Here is a 20,165-nt window from a genome sequence, read left to right as displayed (position 1 = left end):
CTTTGTATGCGAATAAAGCACCATTTATACTTTACACGTGAGTGAGAATCATTAAGCGCCTTCCCTCGCCTTCAACTTCCTCGAGCGCCGGGACACGCTCAGCCGATCCCAACAGTGGTGACCCCGCCTGAAAAAGTTTCGAAGTGAGCTAAACAATCGCGTTTTTTTTCTTCGCCATCTTTTCTTTTTTCGGCGAGCAAGGCGACTCATTTCGCTCACGCCTTGCAGTGCGCGTGCTTTGTCCGGCCCGCCGCCATTTTTTTTTAGCAAAAGCCCGCGCGCTCGCTTGCGTTCGTGGAACACGGCCATCGTCAACTCGGGCGACGCTACGAGCCACGCGCTAACGTGCCCGCACTCTCTTTCTCGCTCTCGTGGACCGTTTTAAAAAAAAAAAAAAAAAAAAAAGACAAGGACAAAGTCAGAGTGAGAGGTTGTGTTACAGTGCTGTGCAGTGCAGTTTCTTTTTCCACTCGTCTCGCCGTCGGCACTTGCCATGGTCAACAACGACAATGGTGTAAGTCCCCCCGGCGACAATCCTACTGGAGGCGCGAGCCCCACGGGTGATGACACTAACCCCGTGATGTCGGTCGCACCTCTTCGCCTCCCGCCTTTCTGGAAGGCCAACCCGACCGTGTGGTTTATCCGGATCGAGGCGGCCTTCAACAACCACAGGATCCGCGCGGACTCAAGCAAATTCGACTACGTCGTCGCTGCCTTGGATGACGCCACGGTGCAGGAAATCGCCGACGTCCTCATGGCACCCCCAACTGAGGGCAAGTACGATTTCCTTAAGGCCGAAATTCTGAAGCGCATGACAGACACGGCCGATCAGCGTCTCCGCAAGCTGCTCACGCAGCTCGAGCTAGGCGACCAGAAGCCGTCACAGCTCCTGCGTCGCATGAAAGCTCTTGCGGGCACCGCGGTCACCGACGATGCCATCAGGATCCGGTGGTTCGACCTCCTGCCGCCGTCCGTGGCACGCTCCCTCCGGGTCGTCAAATCAACCCCGCTGGAGGAGCTGGCGTCTCTGGCCGACGAGCTGATCCAGGACTACCCGCACGTCGCCGCGGTTCACCCTCAAGCGACCAAGCTTCAGACGGCTGGTCAGTCTTCTGCGCCGACCGTGGAGTCCCTGGCCAAGGAGATGGCGTCGCTGCGTCAGTCCATCGCGCAGCTCCTCAACATCGCTAAGCGACAACCGGAAGGCCAGCAACGTGGCCGTTCAACCACGCAGTCGCAAGGCGGCCCCCGGAGCAGGTCAAACACGCCAAACCGAGACCCCAACGACCCGTGGTGCTGGTACCATCGCACCCTGGGGAAAAACGCTCGCAACTGCAGGCCACCCTGCAACTTCACCCCGTCGAACCAGGAAAACGAGTAGTGCCGCCTTCGTATCAGGCGGCGGAAGTCGGCGCTACTCCCCCTGCAGAAAATCGCCTCCATGTGTCCGACAAAACTTCCACAATAAGGTTTCTCGTCGACTCCGGATCAGTCGTTTCTCTGCTCCCAGCTTCCCTATTCAAGAAGCCACCAGCTCGCGACTCCCTTACGCTCACCGCTGCTAACGCCTCGGCGATCTCCACGTATGGCACACACCGTGCCGAGGTCAACCTAGGCCTGCGCCGAGCCTTCGTCTGGTCCTTCATCGTCGCCGACGTCCAGACGGCCATTCTGGGAGCGGACTTCCTCACGCACTTCAGCCTGCTGATCGACCTCAAAGGAAAGCAGCTCCTCGACGCCACGACCGGGCTTTCCAACAAGGGTTTTGCGGCCCTCACAACCGGCCACAGCGTCTCCGTCGTCCAGCAGGTCGAGATTCCGACAGGACTCCTCTGTCAACGCTACCAAGACCTCGTGCGGGAGTTCAACGACCTAACGCTGGTTGACGGATCGGCAGCAGACCTGCCCGATCTCCCAGTGCTTCACCGCATTCACACGAACGGCCCCCCGGTCTTCGAGCGCCCTCGGAGACTCATCGGCCCTCGTCTCGACGCCGCCAAGGACGAGTTCAGCCGTCTCATGGCCCAGGGCATCATCCGGCCCTCTTCCAGCCAGTGGGCAAGCCCGATCCACCTGGTTCCGAAGCCCGACGGTTCCTGGCGCGTCACCGGCGATTACAGGCGACTGAACAACTGCACGACGCCCGACCGCTACCCACTCCCGATCGTCGAGGACCTTCTCCAGGAGCTGCAGGGATCGGTATTCTCGGTAATTGACTTAAAAAAAGCCTTTTACCAGATCCCCATCGCCGAAGAAGACATCCCGAAGACCGCAGTGACGACTCCCTTTGGACTCTTCGAGTTCACTCGTTCTTCTCTTGGTCAACGCAACGCCGCCCAGTCTCTCCAGAGGACGATGGACCATCTTCTCCGGGACCTGCCCTTTGCTAGGGCCTACCTAGACGATATCATCGTCGCCTCCGAGGACAACGAGTCACACCTGGTGCACCTCCGTCGCCTCTTCGAGTCCCTCCGCTCCGCTGGGCTCCGCATCAACCCAGACAAGTGTGTCTTGGGGCAGACCGAGGTCACCTATCTCGGCTGGACGGTATCCAGCCATGGCTTCAAACCTCCGCCGCTCAAGGTCGAGGCCATCAAAGAGTTTCCGCGCCCGCAGACCTCCACCGAGCTGCGTCGGTACATGGGACTCTTCAACTATTACCGCCGCTGTGTCCCTGGGGCAGCCAACATCTTAGCGCCACTCAACGATCTTCTCCAGGGCCTGCCGCCCAGGAAAAAGAAGGTTGAGTTGACCTGGACGCTGGATGCAGAAGCTGCGTTTGCTCGCAGTAAGCAAGCCATCGCTGATGCCACGACAACGACGTTCCTGCGACCCGACGCTCCGCTGGCCCTTCGCACGGACGCTTCCGACACGGCAATCGGAGCAGTCCTCGAGCAGCAGGACTCCAAGGGCACATGGGCTCCCCTTGCTTTCTTTTCTAGAAAGCTCGACAACACCGAGAAACGCTACAGCACCTACGATCGAGAGCTTCTGGCCATCTACGCAGCCCTGAAAAACCTGCAGCGAATCCTCGAAGGCAGGTCCTTCACGATCTTCACCGACCATAAGCCCTTGGTCTTCGCAGCGGCGCAGCGCTCGGACAAGGCCTCGCCCAGGCAAGCCCGTCAACTAGATTTCATACTCCAGTTCAACACGAGTCTAGTCCACGTGAAGGGCGACGATAACGTGGTGGCCGACGCTCTCTCACGCGTCGCCACCATCTCCATGCCTGCCCAACTCAGCGCGAAGATCATCGCCGAAGCTCAGGCCGAGGACCAGGAAGCCGAACATGTCTCTACTCCCTCGAGTCTCAACCTGCAGACCCTCTCGATCGACGACTGCTCCGTCCTCTGCGACACGTCCATGGGAGTCGTCCGGCCTTATCTCCCACGGGCTCTTCGACGCACAGCATTCGAGCTTCTCCATGGTCTCGCTCACCCGAGCGTAAAGGCCACGACCCGTCTTGTCGCTTCCAAGTATGTCTGGCCAGGCATGCGTAAGGAAGTTAGCCGTTGGGCGCGCACATGCGAGCCCTGCCAGCGGTCCAAGATCCACCGGCACAACAGGTCCGCCCTAGGCTCCTTTGAGGTTCCCGAGGAGCGCTTCCAGCATCTCCACATCGACATCATCAAGCTGCCTCCGTGTCAGGGTTATACCTACTGCCTGACCATCATCGACCGGTTCACCCGATGGCCAGAAGCCATCCCCCTGCCCGACCAACAGGCATCAACCATCGCCAAGGCTCTCGTCGACAGGTGGGTTAGCCTCTACGGCACGCCACTCACGATAACAACGGACCAAGGCGCCCAGTTCGAGTCCGCCCTGTTCTCGGAGCTCACAAAGCTCCTCGGCGCCAAAAGGGTGCACACCACGCCATACCACCCACAGTCCAACGGCATGGTGGAACGGACCCACCGCACCATCAAGGCCGCCCTCATGTGCGACCCCGGGACCCCATGGCCTGACCGACTACCGTTGGTCCTTCTGGGGCTCCGAACCGCCTACAAGGAGGACCTGCAAGCCTCTCCGGCCGAGATGCTCTACGGCACTACGCTCAGAGTGCCCGGGGACTTCTTCGCTACGGAGAGCCAGCCCGTCGCAAGCCCTGCCACCTTCGTAGAAGGTCTCCGCCGACTCGCCCAGTCCATCAAGGCTGCGCCGGCTTCGAGACACGCAGCTGAGAACACCCCGTTCTTCTTCAAGGACTTGCGGACGTGCTCCCACGTTTTTAAGAGGGTTGACGCCATCCGCAAGCCCCTCCAGCCTCCGTACACGGGCCCTCACCGGGTCATTCGCCGGGTCGATGACAAGACCTACGTCATTAACGTCAACGGCTCTCATCGCACGGTCTCCACGGACGCCCTAAAGCCAGCCTACGTCGAGGCCACTGACTCTTCCTCCTTAGGGAGCCAGCCGACCAACCCTCCCAACGCGCCTCCTGCGGACTCTTCGCCGGCACCAAAGCCCCCCGCGGCGACTCCTGGGACAGCCCCCAAAGACGCCCCCCCTAAGAAGAAGGTATCATTCGGCCCGTTACCCACGGACCTCTCTGGGGAGGGAGTGGTTGTGGCGCCTTCGACCATCGTCAAGGCACACACAGGCGGTCGACGCAAGCAGCAGCTGAAGCCACGCGAGGTCTTCGCGCTGTCCACGCCGAGCGGCGCTGCCGCCGCCTTCTCTAGCCACCAAGCAGCTACCTAGTGTGGCGCGAGACCAGTCCGAGCTCGACCCTCGCATGAGCCGCATTCGCGCACGCTCACGCTCGCAGCCTCCGCTGCCGTCACAGCTCTCGACACTTCGCCCTACCATTTACCTGTTTTCTTTGTATGCGAATAAAGCACCATTTATACTTTACACGTGAGTGAGAATCATTAAGCGCCTTCCCTCGCCTTCAACTTCCTCGAGCGCCGGGACACGCTCAGCCGATCCCAACAGATGCATAAAAATTATTTTAAATTTAAAAAAAAAAATCAAATAATATTTCCTTTAACTTCATTCAGTATGTCCTGCACGAAATAATATGTTGTTGCTTATTTTAAGATTATGATCAATATCAGGCTTTGATTGTTTTTTTTTTTTTGTTTTTCACCGAAGAAACGGCCAAGTTGACATCAAACCACCAAAGCCTATCTAAATATAAAAAAGTACACACATTACCAATAATTCACTTATAATTGTATAAAAACACTGAATAGATAATGTTCGATCAATAACACGATGTGCTTACTAATGGGTCAGTGCTTGATTCGAAAAACAGATCATAGGACAAATAAATGTGGAACAAAAATACGCGAAAGAAAACGGCTAATTTTAATGCGATCGCTTCATGAGTTTTTTCACGAGAAAAATGTGACTTTTTTCTGAATTTTTTTTTTTACAAATAATCTGAAGGCTTCATTTTCCAACCTGCGCCGTTGAAATTACCAGGGCACACAATTTTATAGTTATATTACCATTATAAAATAACAACATGTCTTTTTAATAGTATATAATGTTCCGAAACTTGTGTTTATTCCAACGGTTGGATGGTTTTTACTTGAACTGGCTGCCAGTGGTCGTACAAAAGTTATAACCACGTCGGTTAGCTCGATGAGATAAAACAAAATTTGGCTTCTGATTTGCAAAAAAAAAAACAAAAATACATCCAACTTTACAATTAACCAATACCTTTGGAAAGTATTTGGCAAAAAAACATAAAAAAATAGATTTTAAAGAAATTTTACAAACTGCATTAACCTCTTTTCGCTATAACTGATTGACAATATTTTTGAGTTACAAATATGTTTTAAGTCGTACGAGCTTTCGTGTTTTTATTTCGGTACTTAAATGTACAAATTTTTTTTGCTAAAACAATTGTATAGCAACTCCAATAAATAATATTTTTGTATCAAAGACACGACTGCTACATTTTGACAAGAGCGAAAAGTAGTACCTAACGCACCAAGGGCAGTACTTCAAGGGCAGTGCGAAATTTCCTAATTTTGAAATTTCATTGTAATTAAAAAAATTAATGGCTTTCGGAATTAATTAAATATAAATAACGTGGTTATCTGCATTATGTATTTCGTTCTTATAAATTGAGCCACCATTAATAGCTATTAAACCATTTTTATAATCTAATTAAAAAATCATGGAATTTTAGTAAAAAAAATTTATTCTTATTCTTTGGCACATTTTAAGTAAAAAATATCTTGTACAATTTTTCTCTTAACATTATACTTTTGTAGTAAAAAAACTCGCAAACGTTAGAAAAATTAGAAGTTTGAAAATCTGCAAGGTATAAAAGATTTTTTAAACATTGTACTTTATAAATTCGTAAATTTTAGACTCGTAAATAATTTGTCTCCAAATGATAAGCTTTGAATCGTGAGCTTCTTTTAGAATTAAAAATAAATTTGCGAATTTAAAGAATCATAATTCGTTTTTATCTACGCAGCACTCATATTATTATAAAAAATTACAGACATAGTATTTATTGATTTTAAACCCGTACTAAATTTTAAATGAATTACAGTTTTGAATCGTTAAGTTCTCAATCTGATTTTGTTTCATCATATTTACCACATTCATTATAGTTCAATGTTTTTTACATTAATGTATTGATTTTAACACTGTATAGTATATAAGTCCTGTGTCGTTCATATAATAAAAAATTATACTTTAAATTTGCTAGTATATTTTAAAACCTGCCATCATGTACAGAAAAATCCTAATTAACAATTTTCATTTGAAACTAACCAAGGAATATGAAAAAAAAACATTATTTTACGAAAAAAAGTTTTTTTTTATCTGTTGTCTTTCATAGTTTTGTTCACACGAGTTTTATTTAGTAAAATTGACTTACGTCTTATTCGACAAAATTGTAATGAAATCTTGTACTAATACAAAATTTATATACTGATGTTTGTATAATCCCTCCGAATTCCAGTGTTTTCTTGGGATTTCAAGCCCTTCCCTGGGGTGCAATATTTGTAAGTGCGGGCACTTTTCCGCGGGAATCGTATGACGTATACTCGTTGTACCCCTTCCATGCTCAGCAAAGGAAAAAAAAGATGTGCACCTTGTTCGGTAAATTGGCCACGATAAGGCGCTTGAATCAGTGGTAAAACCGAGCTCGCCTCGTAGCAGTTAGCAGTTGTAGCTCACTAGCTATTGCATAGAATTGCAGTCACGTCATCAATATTCTGAGTTATCGAGGCAGGTCCGTCAATATTCCAGATTGGATTAAAACGTCAGAGCGAGAGGATCAGACCCTCAAGACCAACAGACTCGTGCCACTATTTTCACAACTAAGAGGTTCATTTAGAATAACTTTTACTACAATTCGTTTTTTTATTTTCTCACTAATTGAGAATTTCATGTTACACTAGTATTTATATTAAAATGGCTAAAAGAGATTTACAATTTGGATGGCATGACGAACACGAACAAGGAATTGCTAACCAATGTGGAATGGAGTTGGCGGGTCACGAGATTACATCTCCTAGCAAAACATCTGAAGAGGAGAGGCAGTTGGAGATTAAACCGATATCTAAGGATGATCCTCGAATCTCAAAGGACAACTTGAAGGTAAGAAAACGATTAATTATAAACAAATATTTCATTATTTTGACATTCATCAAAAATTTAATAAAATGGTGCATTCGTAGTTCAAACGTCCGCAGGAAATAGATACCACAACATTTGTTCCCAATACGCTCAACGTCATCGTAAGTATCAAAGTCTTTGTTTAAGTATTTGTCCGGTTTTACTTATTTATAATTAAGTTTTACTCGCGTTTAATTTTAAAATTAAATTGAATAAGTACTTGCTGACAAGTCTTATGCTCTACTTTAGCCAGAACATTGATTATACAAATACAAGTCTCTATCTATCAGATGTCTCGATACTATGCAATTAATACGTAGTAAGGTCCTTTTATTAAAAAAATGTTATTAAAAAAAGTATGTTTATGGTTTAGGTCAGTGGTAAATCTATTGTAGTAACCGGCATCAAGGAAGTTCGAGATGACAAGGACGAAAACGCTTCCCGAGAAATCAGCTTAACATCTAAGATTTCAGATCAGAATGATTCGGATAAGGTTGAGGCGTGGCTCGACTCAGACAGTAACGTCTTATATTTATATGCTCCTCTAAAAAAAGAGCCAGTTGCCAATGTGTAGAGTGTTATCAACAGTAAAAATATCGATTGACTCACGGTTATCATCTACGAAAGAGAATGTAGAAAGAGAAATAATAAATGATGTCATTTCATTATTAAATCTATTTTATTCCTGTAATGCTTAAGGCATAATAGAATAAAGACAGTGAAATAGGTACATTAAGTTTTTAACCACTATGGCTAGAAATTAACTGAGTCAATAAAAAAAACCAGAATACTGTTTAAAAAAATATATCTGATTAAAGTTTAAATATTTCTATTAAATAAACCATTCAAAGAGCATTTTAGTGTATTTTCAGCTACCTTACTTTTTCTCTTGTCGCGTATGATTAACAATGACGTAAGCTGTCTTTTGCCATATAATTTTCTTTATTCAATTTTGTCCAAATAACATTTATACAACTATAAACAGTATTTTATTAACGTTGATTAAAGCTCAGCTCACTGATAATATGACGAATTGATTATCTTGAAGTAGGTCATTTAAATTTATTGAAAAAAGAACATTACAAAATCTTACTTTTCAATTTATCGTTTAAAACACGATCACATATAACCTAATCTAAGACTTTAGCTTTTAACGAAAAGTTTATAATATAAATCAACCTTGTATACGGCATATTTTTTAAGAAAAAATGAATTAATAATTGTTAATTTTTAATTTTTAATTTTAAATGTTAATATTTTTTATTGAAACTTAACTTTACATTAAATACATAAATTTAATAACTCGTAAAAATGTCCTTGTAAGTTCGTTATATTTTGCCGTCGACTAACGATTATCTTGCTGTTCACCAGACCCAAGCTAAGGTGAACGAATCCTCTTGTCTGAAAAGAGGCTTGAAATTTTTTTTATCTGGGAGAAATCTCACAATTTTTTTCTTCCTAAAGACATTATGTTAAAGTTTGAAAGCTTAAAAGTAAAAATTAAAATAAACAATACGTTCGACTTTTATTATTTATTTAGAAAAATGAATGATCTTTATACCGCAATTTTTATTTTAGTCCATCTTAAAAAAAAATACAATAGCAAATATAAAAGTGTGAAAACGGCTGAAACGAAGAAACTAGTCAATTTATTAGAAAAGGTAATTTAATGAGGCATAATGTTAAATACTACTCTTCTTTTTAATATTTTGACAACAAATGTAACGTAGACAGGTTAGATAATATGATTATCTTTGCACCTGGTGGTAGTACTCATCAACAGCACGGTAAGAACCAGGCCCATGGGACTTCTTGTGCTAGCCTTAGTTGGATGTGCACCATTATTTTTGTATGATTTTAACATAATATAAGATATTGTTTAACACTTGACACTTTGACATTATAAATTTAAGCAAAACGCAGAAACAATTCTACTTTAAACTAATGTTGCTTACTACAAATAACAATGATTTTACCAACGATCAATACTTTAATATTCTTTGTCAGTAAACAATATCAGAATTTTTTTCTTATTCTTAGCTTATCGTGATGTTTATTTCTTTTCCAAATTTTTTTTAAGACTACGAAACTTCTTTGATTACTTCAAAAAGACAACCAAAATTTTAGAAGGCCCAACTTCATGTTTTTCAAGAAATAAAAATAAAAACATTTTTGGTTAAACATTGGTAAGTACGGATAGCTTACTATGGATTGGTTGCAAACTTTTATTTAACAAACACTGTTAATTTCTTCTATAGTCGATTAAAAAAGACGAGGGTGATAAAGTTTAGAACGGTTTAAATTACCAATTACAATTTTAGTGAGTATAGCTTTAATTTTTTACACAATTTATACGTAAGAGTAATTTTTTAAAACAAGTTTTGCAAATGGGCTTGTTTTCAGCATAAGTGCCGCTATCGTGCCCATGTAAGATTTCCATTGGAGTGTACTTCTATATTAAATGAAATCAAATTAAAATCCAATTAGTATATAGGTAAACTCCTATGAAAATCTTACATGGGCACACTAGCGCCACATGATGCTAGAAACAAGCCCATTAGGCACTAATGGGCTCGGTCTATGGGCGAGATATTTTTCTACTTCCACTCATGGTACAAAAACAATCCTTTCTACTTGTAATTACTACTTAATAATTTTTATATGTGTACGACTTAGTAACGGCTTATTCACACTTTTTGTGCAAAAGTAGTCTCGTTGAAAGTATATCATCTTAAAATTTATTTTAGTTATTTACTGTATAGCTATAACCTTCTTATGGAGTATAAGGCCACAAAGGGCGCGGCTGTGGCTCTCTGTACTGAGAATATATTGAAAATGGCTTCCCATCATTGTACAAACGGTTGGTTTTCTTTGGTTTCCTAAGTTTCTTGATCCTCCTACATGGTTTTCTTAAAAAATACAGTACAATCTGTCTGTGGAATTTCTCATACAAAAATATCATGGAGCTAAGGATAAATCCACTTAATAGAAATACAAATAGTGGGGTGACCTCAGTAAGACCGAATGATGTAAACGAAACTTCCTTTTTCATTTTGAATAGTGCGAAGACTTTCCTTTCTTGTTCGAGATATTATTCCATTCTCTCGATACTTCTGGATACTGGAAAAAAAAAAAAAGAAATAAGTAACATTTCTAGTCAACAATTGAAAAAACAGTACTTACTGATGGCTTAAAAATTTAAGAAGTGGATCTCCTTTGTTCAAAGCTATAGCTTTTTTTCTAAAATTACCTAGTGGAATAGCTAGAATTTTGCAATGAAAATTAATAGTTTCTGAACTCCGTAATATGCTAGACCAATAGAAAGCTACTCCGTCGTTGCATACCTAAAAAAAAAAGCAAAAAAATTTCGAATGATTTTGGTGCCGATGAATACTCGATTTTGATTTATCTGTTGGTAGCTTTCAGAAATTGTTTGAAATTGCTTGGATTTGGTAAGCTAGACTGACACTTACACATGGGCACACACGTACACGCATACATACACAATCGCAAGAACATACACACACACATAATGTAAATATATTATTAATCACTTCCATAGAATATATCTCAGTACCCTAAATCGTTTTCTACACTGTAATCTCAAAAAACTATCTATTGACAAACACTTTTACCACCATTTCAAGTGAAGTTACAAACTGTTGTACAAATAAGTGTTAGATACAATTTTCACATGCTATTGTGGACGACGGTACATTATTGAATGTTTTAAAAAACTATTTATTCACAAACTGAATACTATACTTTACCTGCTTAAAAGCATCAGATATGGTTGTAGGTAGACTATTCTCATCCTTCAAAAACAATCTCAATTCGTCATTTATAGTGTCCCTTGAGCTCTAATGAAATTTGATTTGATAAAGTTTTTAAATTAATGAAATTGATATATTCAATTAAACCTTTATGAAATTACCGAGAAATACGTCAAATAATCAGTGTTTTTGAAAATGATCAGTCGATATGTTTTATCCTTTAGAAATCCACTCGCATTTCTAAATGGAATGTGTGGTATTGAAACTGTAGCAAAGCTTGTAAAACAGCCTGCGTACATTGAAATAATAATGAATGCTGTCAGATATAGCGATAGCCTTGCCATCTTGGATGATATGGAATTGAATTGTACATCTGTAAGTTAAAAAAAAAATGTAAGTGTAGTTGGTTAATCTTGCAAAATTCTTACAGTTCTAAAACTGTATTCAAGAGTACATGATGATTAACAAGATCAGAGTCGTATATTTCGAAAACTTCAATAACTATAATTCATGGTTCTCCAATTTATCAAACTTGATATTCCAAAAATCATGAGAAAATTATTTTGCCAAGTTAGCAAAAAAACTACCTCCCCCAGCTCTTAAAAAAAACTTTTCTGTACATTTTTTTTTTTAACTTTTCTTGCACTCTTTTTTTTTTTTTTTTTTTTTTTTTTTTTTTTGGGAGCATTCGCCTTTAGGTGACAGATTTCCTGTGGAGAGATTCGTATTTTTTAGCTACAAAGTTACAAAGTTACAGTCGTTTAATCGAGGTTTAAAGGGAACTTTAAAAGTACAGTCAAATTCCATTTTTTAAGTTTCACTTGTCTAACAGTACTATGGTTTGATGCAGAAAGTAGTGTAATAATTATTGATATTATTTCAGATTACTTACTGTCTTGTTTCCAAATTGCTAGTTTCTCTTGATTGGTTATAAAACAGCAAAATACGCATCATAGTAGTGTTTTTATTTTGCAAACTCTTTTACAATTTTGCGAAAGGATAATGATGACGCTTGTATGACAAAAACTTCTATTTCTTATTATCCGATGTGAAAGTGTGTATGATTGAGCAAGTGTTATCAAAAGATGGTGTTAGCAATCTTCTCAACTAAAAAAAATATATGAAATGGTTTTAGTCCGTCTATACATAGTGCGCCATTCAAATGGTCTAACAACCTAACCTTCGTGTTTTTTGGACAGTCAGATACATAAACTTTGACGTCATGTTTTCTTTTGGTAGCAGCATCGAGGCTATTTTGATCATCTTTGTAGTAGACGTATGAGTTATACACTGACTAAAATTACTTCATATATTTTTTGTAGTCAAAAAAATTGCTAACATCATCATTTAGTAACACTTACTCAACCATACAGGAATTATATTAATTGTACTAGATTTTTAATAAAAACTGCAATGGATTATTTATATCAATCAAAGCTAATCTATCGTATGCATTTTATTATAATGTGTCAATAAATTAAATTTATTTAAAGTCATTCTGTAATCATAAATTAATTTGTTATTTCTACCTCGGGGCGATTTTAGTGATACTTGGACCTTTATATCTCCTTGGTAAGAAAATAGCATATACCACACTATTGCCATTCAACTTGGTAACACTACCGACCCTTAAACCCTACTTTGCAGGTCCCGCTGGCCGCAGAACATCCCCTGACATGATGGCGATTGTAAGACGAATACTATTAATTTTGATATATAAGTTTAATTCTTATCCATATAAGAAATCTTGAATCGTATTTTTCAAAATGTGAATTGAATTCCAGAAGGAGTATTGTTTGATCCAATATTCTAAAGATTCATTTATTTATTCAAAATTATATCCATTTTGCACTTAATAGGTCACCAAGTACGACTTATATGCTCAAATAGCGCAAGTGTTTTATGTTTGGGCACAAGTTGCGAAACTTGTTTTTATCACGTAAGGCGCAAAATACAGTACTGGTTTTGTACCTACATGGTGTTACCTGTCACCAGGGAAGATCCCAGCCCCAATGAAATTTGGAATATTTTGGTTATTTTCATACCAAACTTAATTATAAAATATTTTTGTAATTTGGATTTTAATTTTGTAATTTTTTGAAATCCACAGATTTTTGCTGGAATGGGAAGGTAAAAATTATTATTACTTATTATTTAAAACAAATGGTATGCTCATCTAAAAGATTATAATATTCTAACTTAGAAATTTGTTTTTGCATGAAAGGCGTCGGAGCCGCCGGCGAAACATCTTTGAAAACGATCTAGTCGTCCATTCTTTGGACTGTTAGTCGTCGCAAATACTTTTTAGCGTGATCGGTTGGCCGGGCGGCGTTTGGGTGGTAGCGCGCCGTATGAATATAAAGCTATGGCCACCCAACGATCTGGTATTAATTGGTCGAGGATTATCATCATCGTCATCATCGTTATTAGTATTATTATCAACATTACGATTCGAAATTAAGGCTTATTTTGCGCTATCATTATTATTCACGGAGATACGGCCATTTTGAGTTTTGGCCAATTTTTACAACTAAAAACCCAGATTTTGCACGTTTTCACGAATTTGGGTCTATTTTCTATGATGTTCTTGACTGCCTGGACTCCTAATTACAACAATTTTATCATTATTTATGTAGTTGCAGAGGCCTGATTTAGAAAAAAAAACAGTTTTTTTTTTCAAATTTCGATGATTCCAAATTAAGGCTATTTTTGCGCTATCATCATTATGGCAATAAAAGGCGTCGGAGTCGCCGGCAAAACACGATCGAAAACGATCTTGTCGTCCATTCGTCGGACTGTTAGTCGTCGCGAATATTTTTTAGCATGTTTGGTTGGCCGCCGTTGGGGTGACAGCATTTCTTAAGTAAAATCATAGAGGTTGTTGAGTTAATAACCTGAGGAAAAACAATAAAGTGTTACCTGTTGTAAGTAGTATTCAGGTTTGATATAATACTAACAAGTTGCTTTGTTAATATATATATTTATTCTTTTAAACGACAGTCCACAACTACTTTATTTCTACTTTTTTTATGTATAGCTCAAGGTGAACCTTGGGAAAAGTCGTCTTGATACTTTTGTCTCCCTATCGAATAAGAACAAGAGCCTGAGTCTTGCGCCGAATCGTAGCAAGCATGTGCATCAAAATTTCAACCACACAGTCCTTGTTTTTCTCTATTGCAAGGAGCAAACCCGACAAAACATTAGCGTACTTCTTGGACTCTAACGAGTTATCATTAATTCGTAACACCTCAGCAACTCTATACATTAACTTGCGTATAATCGGCTGTCCCCAGTTGAACTTTCTGTAAAAGGCTATTGGAAGGTCAGAATGACGTTTCTTAACAAAGTCGCTGCGGGCTTCTTCGTAGCTAGTGAGTTGCTCTACAAGTTACCAGTGTTTCCCTCGCGAATACATGCGTGCATTAAATGCGCCGAGGTCGCCGGTCAAAGAAGATGAAAAGAGATCGAGTCGTCCTTATGTCCAAAGCCGAGTTTTAGCAAATAATTTTTAGCGTGTTTGGTTGGCCGGCATTGGGGTGGAAGCGCGCCGTATGTGAAAATTTCCCTACGGTAACAGCCCGTTTCGATGAGAATAGCGCCAATTAAACCCGACGCGGTAATAAACAACGGTCTAAATTAAACGACGTTGGATCAAGTTAGCGCACAAACGTTGGAAACGCAGACAACATCGATGCAGCCGTTGTTTGTTTTTTTTTTTTTTTCCCTACTATTGACTTACCACTACCACCACCACGTAGAGACACCGTGCGTGAAGGAGCTTGTCAGAGCAGGGTGTCACCGTCGTCATCTTTAGGATGTTTGCGCAGAGCATTAGCTTGGAACAATAAGGAGCCAGTGGTTTAACTGAGCTATTGGGGTTAATGAGCTATTGGGTTATTGATAAATTACTAGCCTCAGTCGCAAGCTTGTTTCGTGCTCTTAAGTTTTCTTACTTTTGTCAGAGCAAATCGTTTAATCGAAATTCCCCCTTCTCCCCCCCCACTAAACGTTTTTACCGCTGGCTATTATCGTAAGACTCACTCGCGAAGGTATTTAGCTCAGCTGTTTCGAGGTTACTTCGCTAAAACTCCTGCTATATCGAAGATTTTCGCTTTCTTTATAAAATGCGCCCTGATTGAGTCCAGTCAGACCGACTTAGAACCTGCAAGGGAAACCTTCTAAAAACTCATAATCCTAAAAAATATAAAGTTTTCCGTGTGTTTAGCCTGGATGCTTTGACATGAATCTCGCTTCAATCGCCGCCATATCGAACGAATTGTTCAAAATTGATAACAGTAAGTTTAACATTTGCCATGATGCTTTGGACGGCCTTGCCAACTAAGTAGTGCAATTTTTATTATTTTTTGTAAAGATGCAAGTGCCTGATATGATGAGAAAAAAAAAAAAATTTTTTTCTAACTTTGATGATCCCTAATTTATGCTTATTTAGCTCTTTCTCCATTATTTACGAAGATACGTATGTTTTAAGTTTTGGCCATCTTTTTAACCCTAACATTCAGGTTTTTAGAGTTTCTACAGGTTTGTGATCATTTGCTGAGTTTTTCTAGTCTACCTAGACACTTGAATCATACATTTGTGATAATTCTTGTGGAGTTGTAAGAGCCTGATATCAAGAAAAAAAAAAAAAAGTTTTTTTTAAATTTTAGTGATCCTAAATTGAGGCTTATTGAGCTCTATCTTCATTATTTACGAAGATACAGCCGTTTTAAGTTTTAGCCATCTTTGTAACTAAAAAATTCAGGTTTTCAGCGCTTCGACGGGTTACTAATCATAAGCTGAGATGTTCTGGACTGCCTGGACACTTAAATAGTACATTAATGATATTTTTCGTGTAGCTGCAAAAGCCTAATTTAGAAGAAAAAAAAAAAATTTTAAAAGTTTTTATGATTCCAAATTAAGTCTTATTTAGCTCTATCTCCATTATTTACAAATATACAGCCGTTTTGAGTTTTGGCCATCTATTGAACCCAAAAATTAAGGTTTTTAGCTTATTTACGAGTTTGTAAGATCATTGGCTGAGATGTTCTAGTCTGCCCCAACACTTCTTTGATACATTTATAATATTTTACGTGTAAGTGCAAAGGCCTAATATATAAAAAAAAAAAAAAAAATTTCCAAAAATCTTAATAATCTCAAATTAAGGCTTATTAAGCTCTATCTTCATTATTCACGAAGATACAGCCGTTTTGAGTTTTGGCAATCTTTAACATTAGAAATCTCAAGTTCTAAGCGTTTTTATGATGCATGTAAGAAAGGCGTCGGAGTCACCGGCGAAACACGATCAAAAACAATCTACTCGTCCATTTGTCAGACTGTGAGTCGTCGCGAATACTTTTTATCGTGATTCATTGGCCAAAGTAAAGGATATAGTGCGCCCCGTAAATATAAAGCAATGGCCACGTAACGAACAGGTATCCATTGGTGGAAGATAATCGTCATCATCATGATCATCATCATCATCATCATCTTTATCATCGTCATAATCTTCATCATTACCATCATCAACATCATCATCATTATCACCATCATCATCATCATGATCATCATCATTATGTTCTTATGCATGATGAAAGGCGTCGGAGCCACCGGCAAAACATCTTTGAAAACGATCTAGTCGTCCATTCTTTAGACTGTTAGTCGTCGCAAATACTTTTTAGCGTGATCGGTTGGCCGGGCGGCGTTTGGGTGGTAGCGCACCGTATGAATATAAAGCTATGGCCACCCAACGATCTGGTATTAATTGGTCGAGGATTATCATCATCGTCATCATCATTATTAGTATTATTATTAACATTACGATTCGAAATTAAGGCTTATTTTGCGCTATCATTATTTTTCACGGAGATACGGCCATTTTAAGTTTTGGCCAATTTTTACAACTAAAAACCCAGATTTTGCACGTTTTCACGAATTTGGGTCTATTTTCTATGATGTTCTTGACTGCCTGGACTTCTAATTACAACAATTTTATCATTATTCATGTAGTTGCAGAGGCCTGATTTAGAAAAAAAAACAATTTTTTTTTTCAAATTTCGATGATTCTAAATTAAGGCTATTTTTGCGCTATCATCATTATGGCAATGAAAGGCGTCGGAGTCACCCGGCGAAACACAATCGAAAACGATCTAGTCGTCCATTCGTCAGACTGTTAGTCGTCGCGAATATTTTTTAGCGTGTTTGGTTGGCCGCCGTTGGGGTGACAGCATTTCTTAAGTAAAATCATAGAGGTTGTTGAGTTAATAACCTGAGGAAAAACAATAAAGTGTTACCTGTTGTAAGTAGTATTCAGGTTTGATATAATACTAACAAGTTGCTTTGTTAATATATATATTTATTCTTTGAAACGACAATCCACAAGTACTTTATTTTTACTTTTTTTATGTATAGCTCAAGGTGAACCTTGGTAAAAGTCGTCTTGATACTTTCGTCCCCCTTTCGAATGAGAACAAGAGCCTGAGTCTTGCGTCGAATCGTAGCAAGCATGTGCATCAAAATTTCAACCACACGGTCCTTGTTTTTCTCTATTGCAAGGAGCAAACCCGACAAAACATTAGCGTACTCCTTAGACTCTAACGAGTTATCATTAATTCGTAACACCTCAGCAACTCTATACATCAACTTGCGTATAATCGGCAACGGTCCAAATTAAACGACGTTGGATCGAGTGAGCGCACAAACGTTGGAAACGCAGACAACATCGATGCAGCCGTTGTTTGTTTTTTTTTTTTTTCTCTACTATTGACTCACCACTACCACCACCACGTAGAGACACCGTGCGTAAAGGAGCTTGTCAGAGCAGGGTGTCACCGTCGTCATCTTTAGGATGTTTGCGCAGAGCGTTAGCCCGGAACAATAAGGAGCCAGTGGTTTAACTGGGCTATTGGGGTTAATGGGCTATTGGGTTATTGATAAATTACTAGCCTCCGTCGCAAGCTTGTTTCTTGCTCTCAAGTTTTCTTACGTTTGTCAAAGCGAATTGTTCAGTCGAAATTCCACCTTCTCCCCCCCCTACTTAACGTTTTTACCGCTGGCTATTATCGTAAGACTCACTCGCGAAGGTATTTAGCTCAGCTGTTTCGAGGTTACTTCGCTAAAACTCCTGCTATATCGAAGATTTTCGCTTTCTTTATAAAATGCGCCCTGATTGAGTCCAGTCAGACCGACTTAGAACCTGCAAGGGAAACCTTCTAAAAACTCATAATCCTAAAAAATATAAAGTTTTCCGTGTGTTTAGCCTGGATGCTTTGACATGAATCTCGCTTTAATTGCCGCCATATTGAATAAATTGTTCAAAATTGATAACAGTAAGTTTAACATTTGCCATGATGCTTTGGACGGCCTTGCCAACTATCTTGTGCAATTTTTTTAATTTTTCCTCAGGTTAGTAACTCAACAACCTCTATGACTTTACTTAAGAAATGCTGTCACCCCAACGGCGGCCAACCAAACACGCTAAAAAATATTCGCGACGACTAACAGTCTGACGAATGGACGACTTGATCGTTTTCGATCGTGTTTCGCCGGTGACTCCGACGCCTTTCATTGCCATAATGATGATAGCGCAAAACTAGCCTTAATTTAGAATCATCGAAATTTGAAAAAAAAAATTGTTTTTTTTTTTAAATCAGGCCTCTGCAACCACACGAATAATGATAAAATTGTTGTAATTAGGAGTCCAGGCAGACAAGAACATCATAGAAAATAGACCCAAATTCGTGAAAACGTGCAAAATCTGGGTTTTTAGTTTTAAAAATTGGCCAAAACTCAAAATGGCCGTATCTCCGTGAATAATAATGATAGCGCAAAATAAGCCTTAATTTCGAATCGTAATGTTGATAATAATACTAATAATGATGATGACGATGATGATAATCCTCGACCAATTAATACCAGATCGTTGGGTGGCCATAGCTTTATATTCATACGGCGCGCTACCACCCAAACGCCACCCGGCCAACCGATCCCGCTAAAAAGTATTTGCGACGACTAACAGTCCAAAGAATGGACGACTAGATCGTTTTCAAAGATGATTTGCCGGCGGCTCCGACGCCTTTTATTCAAAAAAAAATACATAAATCAATAGTAAATAAGCTACTTTATTATATAAAAATTCTAATTAAAACATTAACAAAAAAAGTCCATGTTCTTCCCAAAATTAAAAAATTATCTGTACTTGTTGTTAAAATTTCTTAAGAAACATACATTTCTTTATTTAGCTACTATAAGCTGTTTTTTTTGTCTGCTCTCGTTATAAAATAATACTGTTTTCCTTTAATTTTCTTTCAATATTTAAAAAAAAAGTCCGATACAAGCTCTTCGTAAACTTACAGAATTAAAAAAAAAATTTTTCCATAATAGTATTAATCATCTGTTTTTCTTGTACAAGTATCTTGTTACATGTAATTAGCCCTCATGACCTCTTTAACATTGTTAATTTGTTGTATGTTAAAATTAAATTAAAAAATCTTATTCCAAAATTTTCATTTTACTGTTATGAAAATGAAAATTTGATAAATCAATAAACTTGTTAAAGAATTTGTTTGTGTATGTAGTTTTATCTCTGTTCTTAAATACGCTGTTGTTATTATGATAATTGCTATTATTTTTGTAAGCGTCTGTTACATTGGAAGATTATTGCGTTTTAAATTTCAAGAACTTTTTCTTGATATTCTATTTTTGTTGACTTACTTATTTACTTTTTGTCTTGTATTATAGTTTGTGCTATCCTACTAAATTTTATTTATTCTAAAAGTAAGTTCTGAGTGTATCACTTTTTAGTAAGAA

Source organism: Copidosoma floridanum, unplaced genomic scaffold (assembly GCF_036245765.1).
Source record: "Copidosoma floridanum isolate Cflo_tuat_1 unplaced genomic scaffold, Cflo_Japanese_pri ptg000030l, whole genome shotgun sequence".
Lineage (NCBI taxonomy): Eukaryota > Metazoa > Arthropoda > Insecta > Hymenoptera > Encyrtidae > Copidosoma > Copidosoma floridanum.
This window is presented reverse-complemented; position numbering follows the sequence as displayed.